Source organism: Cygnus olor, chromosome 5 (genome assembly GCF_009769625.2).
Source record: "Cygnus olor isolate bCygOlo1 chromosome 5, bCygOlo1.pri.v2, whole genome shotgun sequence".
NCBI classification, from domain to species: domain Eukaryota; kingdom Metazoa; phylum Chordata; class Aves; order Anseriformes; family Anatidae; genus Cygnus; species Cygnus olor.
Genome location: NC_049173.1, coordinates 46,431,605 through 46,439,502, shown reverse-complemented (window position 1 = coordinate 46,439,502; position 7,898 = coordinate 46,431,605). Strand labels below are relative to the sequence as shown.

At 54.3% G+C, this 7,898-nt stretch overlaps 1 protein-coding gene across 5 annotated transcripts in view; it reads left to right on the top strand.

Annotated features, from left to right (window-relative positions):
- SLC25A22 (solute carrier family 25 member 22) overlaps positions 1 to 7,898 on the top strand; it is a 47,083-nt gene that overhangs the window by 7,199 nt on the left and 31,986 nt on the right. The window contains exon 1 of one of the 5 annotated variants that reach the window (XM_040559005.1): positions 5,263 to 5,644. The exons of 2 other annotated variants lie outside the window; for them this stretch is intronic. The gene's annotated coding sequence lies outside the window, so the exon portion shown is untranslated. Of the gene's footprint in view, positions 1 to 5,262; positions 6,156 to 6,768; positions 6,899 to 7,898 lie in introns of those variants that run through there. 2 more of the 5 variants (XM_040559006.1, XM_040559004.1) reach the window with 2 other exon arrangements.

Genomic DNA, 7,898 nt, shown 5'->3' with positions numbered 1-7,898 from the left:
CCCTGGGATGGGAAGACCCCAAGCATCCTCTCCGCTGTCGCTGCACCACGCAGAGCTGCCGGCCTCCAGCTGGGCGAGGACGCAGTCGTGGAAATGGGATTTTCCAGTGCCCCGGGCCTGTCTCCTGCAGGGGTCCTCAGCTTGGGGTTTCTACGTCTTGTCGGGCTGTCAGAGTCTAGCGGACATCAGGGCAGGACTGTGTTTATTTGTCCCAAAATCTTTGTTTATTTGAATTCCTCAAAAATATAAGCGCTCTGGCCAGGTGGAGCAGGGGCTGTCGGCACCACCTGTTTTTACGTAGCACCTCAGGTGAAGGGGCCTTCATCCCTGCGACACTCGCTGCCATTAGGATGTGACCTGTCGTGGTGTGGCTGCTGCCGCCGGGACGCTATCTGCAGTGATTTCGATCACTGCAAGCCATTGGGGCTCGCCTCTTAAACTCACTTCTTGGCAATGGGAAGAAAAAGGCAATCAGACTAGAGTGGTACTTGGCTGATAACAATATATCATGTGGGGCTTGGATGGCGGTTGTCTTCTTAGCCGCAGCTTGTGTTTTGCTTTCCAGGCCGTTATAAGCTGTTACAAGGTATAGAGGAGGCCTGATGTGGGGAGATACTTAAACCTCTTCACCAGAAAACAAACACCAGTATTTAAAGAGGATTTATGCCTGCAGGATTTTGAATCGTGCACTGCTACTTCTTGTTGTCATTCGTGCAGGTACAGTTTTTCTCCCGGTGCTGTGCCCTTGGGCTCATTTGTTTCCAGGAAGCCCATCATGCTGAGGCACGTTGTATTTTGGCAGGAGGTGGATGGCCGAGTTGGAATACGGAGCAAACCTGCATCTTAAATTGGAGCACGGCACAGCTCTGAAGGAAGGCCTGCTGTCTTGTTTGACGCCCAACAATCTTGTTAATGTCTTACTAAGATGCCAGAGCCCTGTGCGATCCTCCTGCTGCCATTTTAAGAAGGGATAGTGTGCAGTGTTAAGTTACAAGGAGGTAGAAATCGTTGACAGCCTGGCAGGGTCATATGCTCCTCTTTTCCTGCCAAGACAGACGTTAGTGGAGAAGACAGGGGGAAACACCTACCTGACCCTGGCTGGCCAAGGTGACAGCAACATGTATATGTAGGAGCAGTCCCCTGCTCACTTGTGCTTCATGTTTTGTGTTGTAGGATTCTGGCAGGGTAAAGGTGTGATGGAGACGAGGGATGGAGAAGGAGCTGCTGGGGTTTGGTGTGCCCTCAGAGCCTGGGAGCCGTGTGACTCAGGGCGTTTTTTGGAGCTGTGCTCCAATGAGGGTGCCACGAGAGGGAAATTTTCGCTTAGGAGCTGTGAGCGTTTCATGTGCCTGCATAGTTGTTCTTACGTAACTGTCTTCGTGCCAAAAATTGTGAAATATTGGGAGGGAGAGCTCTTCTGGATTAGGGCAGCAGCATTTTTAGGGGGAAAAGTAGATGTGAAAACACTGCGCTGTGTTTGGAGCTCGTGTTCCTGATGAGGGAACCAATCTACAGATTCCTCTAAGAACAGATTTTCCGTGAGGAGTGAAGCCAGATCTAGGTGTGTGATGACTGCACAATGCTGTGAAAATAGTTAATGATCCCTTGACACTCTGGAGTGACTAATGTGACTAATACTTTCTCAGCAAGGAGCGCCTAGGTGTGGTGTAGCACTGCCTTGTCTTCCCTTTCGGTCCTCCCTGGCAGGAGCCAGCTGTGCGCTGGGCTGGGGGACACTTGTTCCACAAATGCTGGCAAACCTCTGAAGCATCTCTTTCACCCCTCTCCGTGTCTTTTGGAAGCATAATGCTGTGGGAGAGCAATTGCCAAACTCACCGTAGCTGCTGAAAGGCAGTGTGCCCTTGTGAAATATTTGGGGCGAAAGGCGAGGGCGGCTGGTTGCGTGGCGAGAAGTTTAGAAGCACTGAATGTGTCTGCAAAGGCACTCGAGTGCCCCTCGGTGCCGGCCCACAGCAGGTCTGCCTTGCTGCAGCGCAGCGCTTTCTTTTGTCACTTGATCCCTGAGCTAACCTGGGCAGGGAACTGCAAAACGTTTGCCCTGCTAACTTTCCAGTGCCAGCAAGATCCACCGCACAGGGTGTATCTTTTAATGGGCTGTTTCTATCTGCCTAGAAGCATGCTGTGCTGCCAGAACGACATAAAAGAGCTTTGAACTAGGCCCCAGGGCTGAAGGAAGAGCGGAAAAATGCAAAATATTTTTGTTCGGTTGTTAAGAGATCCCGTGCTGGGGAGATGAGGTGTAACCAAACCAGGTTTGGAATGGCTGGGACAAATGAGCTTCCTTGTGATCCTGCTGGCTGCAGCTCATGTATATTATAGCAGGGTGCAAATACACCATCAAGGGACCTTCTGCAAGTCCCCCTTTTCTGGGCTGCTTCAGAGCAGATAGGCATTTCTCCTAAGCCTGCCTTCTTCCTGGCTGTCCTTTTATCAGATTTTTTTTCTGTTGTTTTTCTGTTTGTTTGTGTTTTGTTTTTGTTTTGTTTTTGCGTGTTTTTGTTTTGTTTTTCCCCAGGAGGAAGTTTCCACACATCTGCTGGCTGGTCAGTGGTGTCCCAGAGCCGTGCGCCGTGGCCCTTGGCTGCAGTAAATTGAGGTAGTTCTGGCAGAGGCAGTGCAGCAAATTCGGTTTGCACCAGCTGAGGTCAGATCATCATGTGCGAGCCCTCAGGCTACGGGGAAAGCCTGGGCACGGGGCCTCTTCAAGTCTGTCCCTTACAAGTTTGTCAATGTCCTGTTAGGCTTTCAGGCGGACACGGTTATGTCCCAGCTGCCTGCACAGCCTTAACTCTGCTCCCAGGTTTGGATCTTATTTAATCCTAATGGTTTGCAACAAATCCAGTAGATTGCAGGATGGGGAGGGATCTCTCTGTCTCCGAGTCCTGCCTCCTGCTCTTGCAGGGACGTAAGGACTGGTTCTTTCCTTTCCATCTGTGTACGCGTCACCTGATGCCTTACCACTGCATTGTGGGGAAATGCAAAAGCCTGCTCTGATGCCCGTGTTTGCACATTTGAGCTTCCTTAGAAATGCCCAGATATCTGCACTACGAGAAGGTGAGAGAATTGGAAGCGTAGCAGTGCACGAGCTACAGATGCTGCTTGTGCAAGCCAGTGTGTTGTATTTCTTTCTGACTCTGGCACACGCCACACGCAGTACGTCTGTTTTACGGAGCGTTTCCCAAGAACGCCAGCATTGCAGAAATCAGTTTTTCCTATCCCCTTCTGTTTGCCTTCAAGCACAAAGGAAGGGTGAAGGAGGAGTGGGCTGAGCACCCGCTGTGCAGAGGGTGTTGCTGTAACCTTGCGGTATGGCTTGCTGGGTAGTTCCAGTTATTAGGATAAACTAACAGGGGCACAAAAGCTTTAGAAGACAAGGGAAAAACCCAAATAAACCCAATGAAAAGACCTTGCCACCCTGGGTGGTTTGGATTTCTGTCTGGCAGTTTCCTCTTACGCATCTGCAAATAAAAAAGCTTTGCATACTTGCTCTCTTACGAGGGCTGCCCACATGGAGATTATTTGCTGGAGAAAGGGAAAGGCACCCGGGCAGGAATGCTTATTCTTAGTGTCAGAGGAAATGTGATGGGATGCTGTTTGTTTAATTTGTGAGGTCTGTGTTGATCTTGATTGAATGCAGCCCATACTGAACTACTCCCAGGAACGCAATTTTATGTTTGTTTTGTTAAACCTTTTCATAATCAGCTCTTGTTCTCATCTTAGTGGTGCTGGTGCGGGTGGGTGGCGATGCCTCGTCAAGTCTCCTTGTGTCGTGCGCCTTCCTTTGGCGCCGCTGCTGGTGTGTGGCGTACCAGCAGAGCTGTCTGGATTTCATTTCTTTCCTGGCTGTGTGGCATTTATTGATTGTATTATTATTATTTTTTAATTTAGAGATTAATTTGCCAGAATCACACGAATTTGAGCAGCAGGAGATGCCCCAAGTCCCATCAAAGCCAGTGCTGGGCTGTGCCTGCCCTACCTGGGGGCTGGCTCCATGGCTGGAGCTCTTGATTTCAGAAACAAAAAAGGAAGTGTGGTTTTGGGACAGGGTATTTCAGGCGCTAACCGTGAGTTTGGGTGCTGCTTTCTCCTTTGCCACAGACTCAGAGCGTGACCTTGGATGAATGGCAAAATGTCCGTCTGCCCCTGTAGCCCGCAAGCAAGCAGGAGCAGCAGCACTCGCAGGGTTTTGCCTCTTGTATGCAGTTGCAATGGCAGCTGCTGCAGAAGGTGTGATCCGACATCACGAGTGCTCTCTCCTGGGCCCGTCATTTTCCTGTTTTGTTTTATGTCAGTCTTCCCAAGCACGGGGACAGCTTCCTTGTCCACGTCCTGGGTAAGCTGAGCTCTTCTCTGTAAGGCAACAGCAACACTTGTTGGTTCATCTCATCCTTCGGGAACAGCTGTTGTTTATGAAGGCTATTTTGTAAGGGTAGCAATTCTTCTAAAGGACATAAAACACGTTGCGTTGGCCTGAATCCCTTTCCCTGAGCTGTCCCGCTTGCTTTGTTAGCAGCTCACTGTACGCACGTGGGCAGCTGTTGTCTCCTTGATACCATTTTTCGCAGAAAACGTAACAGGAAGATTTAGTGATGCCCCGCTCTGGTTCTCCAAAACTAACGGCGAGCTCGAAGGGAATAGCTCGGGCACCGAAGCGGTGAGCCCGACAGACATGCCAGATGCAGTATGAATAACGCAGCCCAGCCCCGGGCCCTTCCCGAGGGAGGGACGATTCGCAGCCGCGCTCCGACAGACGGCCTGCCTCTGGCTTTGGCGGGGGTGGCGAGAGACGCCAGGCGGTGGGTGGGTGCGCTCCCCAGCGTGCCGCGCTCCCGGGAGGGCTGAGCAGCCCGCTCCCGCGGCCGGGACGTAATCGGGAGGCATCTGCCTGCTGCTGACTCAGGCTCTGCCGCTCTGCCAAGCCTCTCGCCTGCGGGAGCCGAGCTCCTGCTGACCCGTGGCCAGGTCTGCGCCCGCTTGCCGGGCTCCAGCGGCAGAGGCGAGCTGTGCCCGCTGCTGTGGCAGGGGAAGGCGGCTTGCACTGCTGGAACTGGTACCAAAAGTGGGTGCTGACACCCACAGCCCATGTCGGTCCTGCCCTGGGACCATTTAATACCCAGAGAATGACTTTCCAAGTTTGACTTACTGTGTTGGTTTTTTTTTTTTTACCCCCGTCCCTCTTTTTCCTTTCTTGTATTACCTGTCTCTTTCTGTGCTGTGCCGGCGAGCTGGTGAGCAGGACCGCGTGTGTTTTTATTTGTCTGGAGCCTCCTAAATATATATTCTCTCCCTGCTGGGAGCTGCTCGCCTGCCTTGCAGCCTGCTGGAGTCTCTGCTGATTCACAGCACCCTGGGCGAGGAGGGAGCCGGTGGATGGATCACGCCGCAGACTCCGGAGCTGTCAGACAGCAGTTGCAGTCCCCTTGGCAATTCTCCTGCTCGTCGCCGAGCACGTAGAAGTTTCTCCGAGGAGCTGCTAACCTCTGCAGGAGCAACGTGACCCGTGCGGGGCTGCTGACGCGCGTCGAGCAAGGAACCATTTTGTTGTGCTCCCAACAGCTTTGGCGTAAGCAAGCAGCTGAGATGGGAGGAGAAAAACGTGCTTTGTGCTGCAGGAGCAGAGCAGGTATACTCATGCACCGGTACAGCAGAGGGACGGGCAGCAACGGCAGCGGTGTCCTGGGAGGGCTGTCCTGCACTGCTGTGGCTGAGAGGCGAGGAGCATTGATCAACGTGACGTTTAGCTGGCACTTGGAGTGTTTGGGGAGCATTAGTCACAGCCTGCCTTCAGCAGTGGGAGGTGAGGACATATGCTGCCTTCGTCGGAAAGGTCTCCACCTGCTGTCGCAAAGCGTTTGGGAAGCTGGGAGAATATCCTTGTGTTAGCCTGTTTGCTCTCCACACCCATCTCTGGTGCAGAAGGTAGCGGCCACGCAGTCGCGGCGGAGCTTGAAGGCTGCACACCAGTGTCTGCGGGCTCGCACAGAGGAGCCCTCTTTGGGGAGTGACACCTGTCAGTTGTCCCACAGCCCCCACAAGGCTCTAGGTCTTTTAAAGCATTTTGTTCGGCACCCAGAAGCGCTCGCATCCCGGGCTTCCCAGAAGGGATTCTTGTTCTATTTTCCTGCTGTTCATCGGTGAGTTTTGTGTTTGTTGTTTTTTTCAGTGGGGAGCCAGGGAAAAGGCCTGGTCGGAAAGGAGTCAGGCTGGTTGCTGGGGGAAGGAAGAGCTCCCTCCTTTTTGGCAGTGTCATGGATTTGTGCCGGGCCAGTGACTGAGTAACCGCAGCCTCTGCAGGGAAAGAGGCTGACGTGGCTTGAAAGAGATGCGCTTTCCAGGGGCTAAAAACCCCTCGTATGGTTTCCTTGTGAAAATATTTGCATCTTCTCTGCCAGCTCACTGTCGAGGCTGCATGGGGCCTGTACCCGTGGCTCTGTGTAGGGGATGAACCGCGTTGTACTGCGGCCCTGGATCCCTCGGGGTGCCTGGTAGGAGATGCTGTCTTCGGGGAGAGTAAGCATCTTTAAAACGCTGCGCAGTTCCCACGGCGTGGTCCTTGCTGCTGGAGACAGGTGATTGCTTTGGGGCCTCCTGGGGACAGCTCTGCGCACTGCCCGACGCACGTGCTGTAGGAAGAAGTGGGAGCAGAGGGGAAAAAAACCCCTCTCCTGCTTTGCTCTGTCACGGTCCCCTAGTGTCCCCTAGCAGGAACATGCGCATGCTTTGCAAAGTGCTCGGTGAGCACGTGTCCCTGGAGATGCAAAGAAATACGAGCGACTTCCTCTCCTCTTCCTCTTCCTCTCCCTGCCTCGTGTGCCGGGAGGCAGGCACCGCAGCGCGAGCCGGCACCGAGGAGGGCTCCTCGCCGGTGATGGCAGAGGTGAGGGACCCGCTTCTCGGGGGCTGGCGAGCGGGGGGCTCCTTTCCGAGCATAGCCCAGCCTGGCCGGGATCGTGCGTCTGCCCTTCCTGCCCTCCTTCCCCGTCTCCCCGCCGCACTCTTCCCCTGCCTCTTCCCCTTTCGGAAGGATCCGTTTCTGTTCGGACACGGGAGGGGAGCACACTTCCCCCTGCCCGACCCCGTCGCCGGCTGGCTTGCTCACCCGGCGGTGTCCGTACAGCTTCCTCGCCGTCTGTCCGGCCAGCACCCTCCTGCCTGCAGGGGGGTGGCAGAGCCAGGTCTGTGCAGGGAGCAGCACCCGGCGGGACGCTGCGTGGCTTTGCAGCCCGCTGGCCCCGCTGCAAGGGGCCCCCAAATGGCACGGTGTCACCCCGAGGCTGGTGACGTGCTCCACACCGCCGTGACGGAGGGAGGAAGGGCCGAGCCGGCTGGCCCTTTGGAGAGGGGATCCCCTTTCCCTCGTTGCACCCAGGGCTGGGTGAAGGAGCCGGGCTTTTTGCCCGATAGCCAGGCAGCTGGGCCGAGCGAGCTGTAGGGCGCGAGCCGCAGCGCTGCTGTGCTGCTCCTCCTAAAGCCTTGTCAAGGCAAGTACCTTCCCCTCTCGCACAGCTATTATGAAAGAGCCTGGGTTTGTTGCAGCCTTCTCTCCCTTTGCCCTCGGGGCGCACTGGGCTTGTTTGAATTAATGTAATTAGCACATGCCTTATTAGCTCACTAAGGCACAAAGAACTCGTGTATATTTGTAGCCAGGTTAAGCAGCCCCTATTAATTTAATAACCGTGTCCTCCTCAGTGCATGGCAACAGTTAATGGCTGGCGGTGACTCAGGATCGGGCCGGATGGAGGGAATTTGGGCAAGGTATACGCGCGTGCGGTTCCCTTTTATTGTGTTGTGTTTTCAGTAATGAGCAGGGCTGCGAAGGGAATTAGCAGCAGGCGCGGTAGATGGAGGGAAGCTCTCCGTGCGAGTTCGCTGCAGAG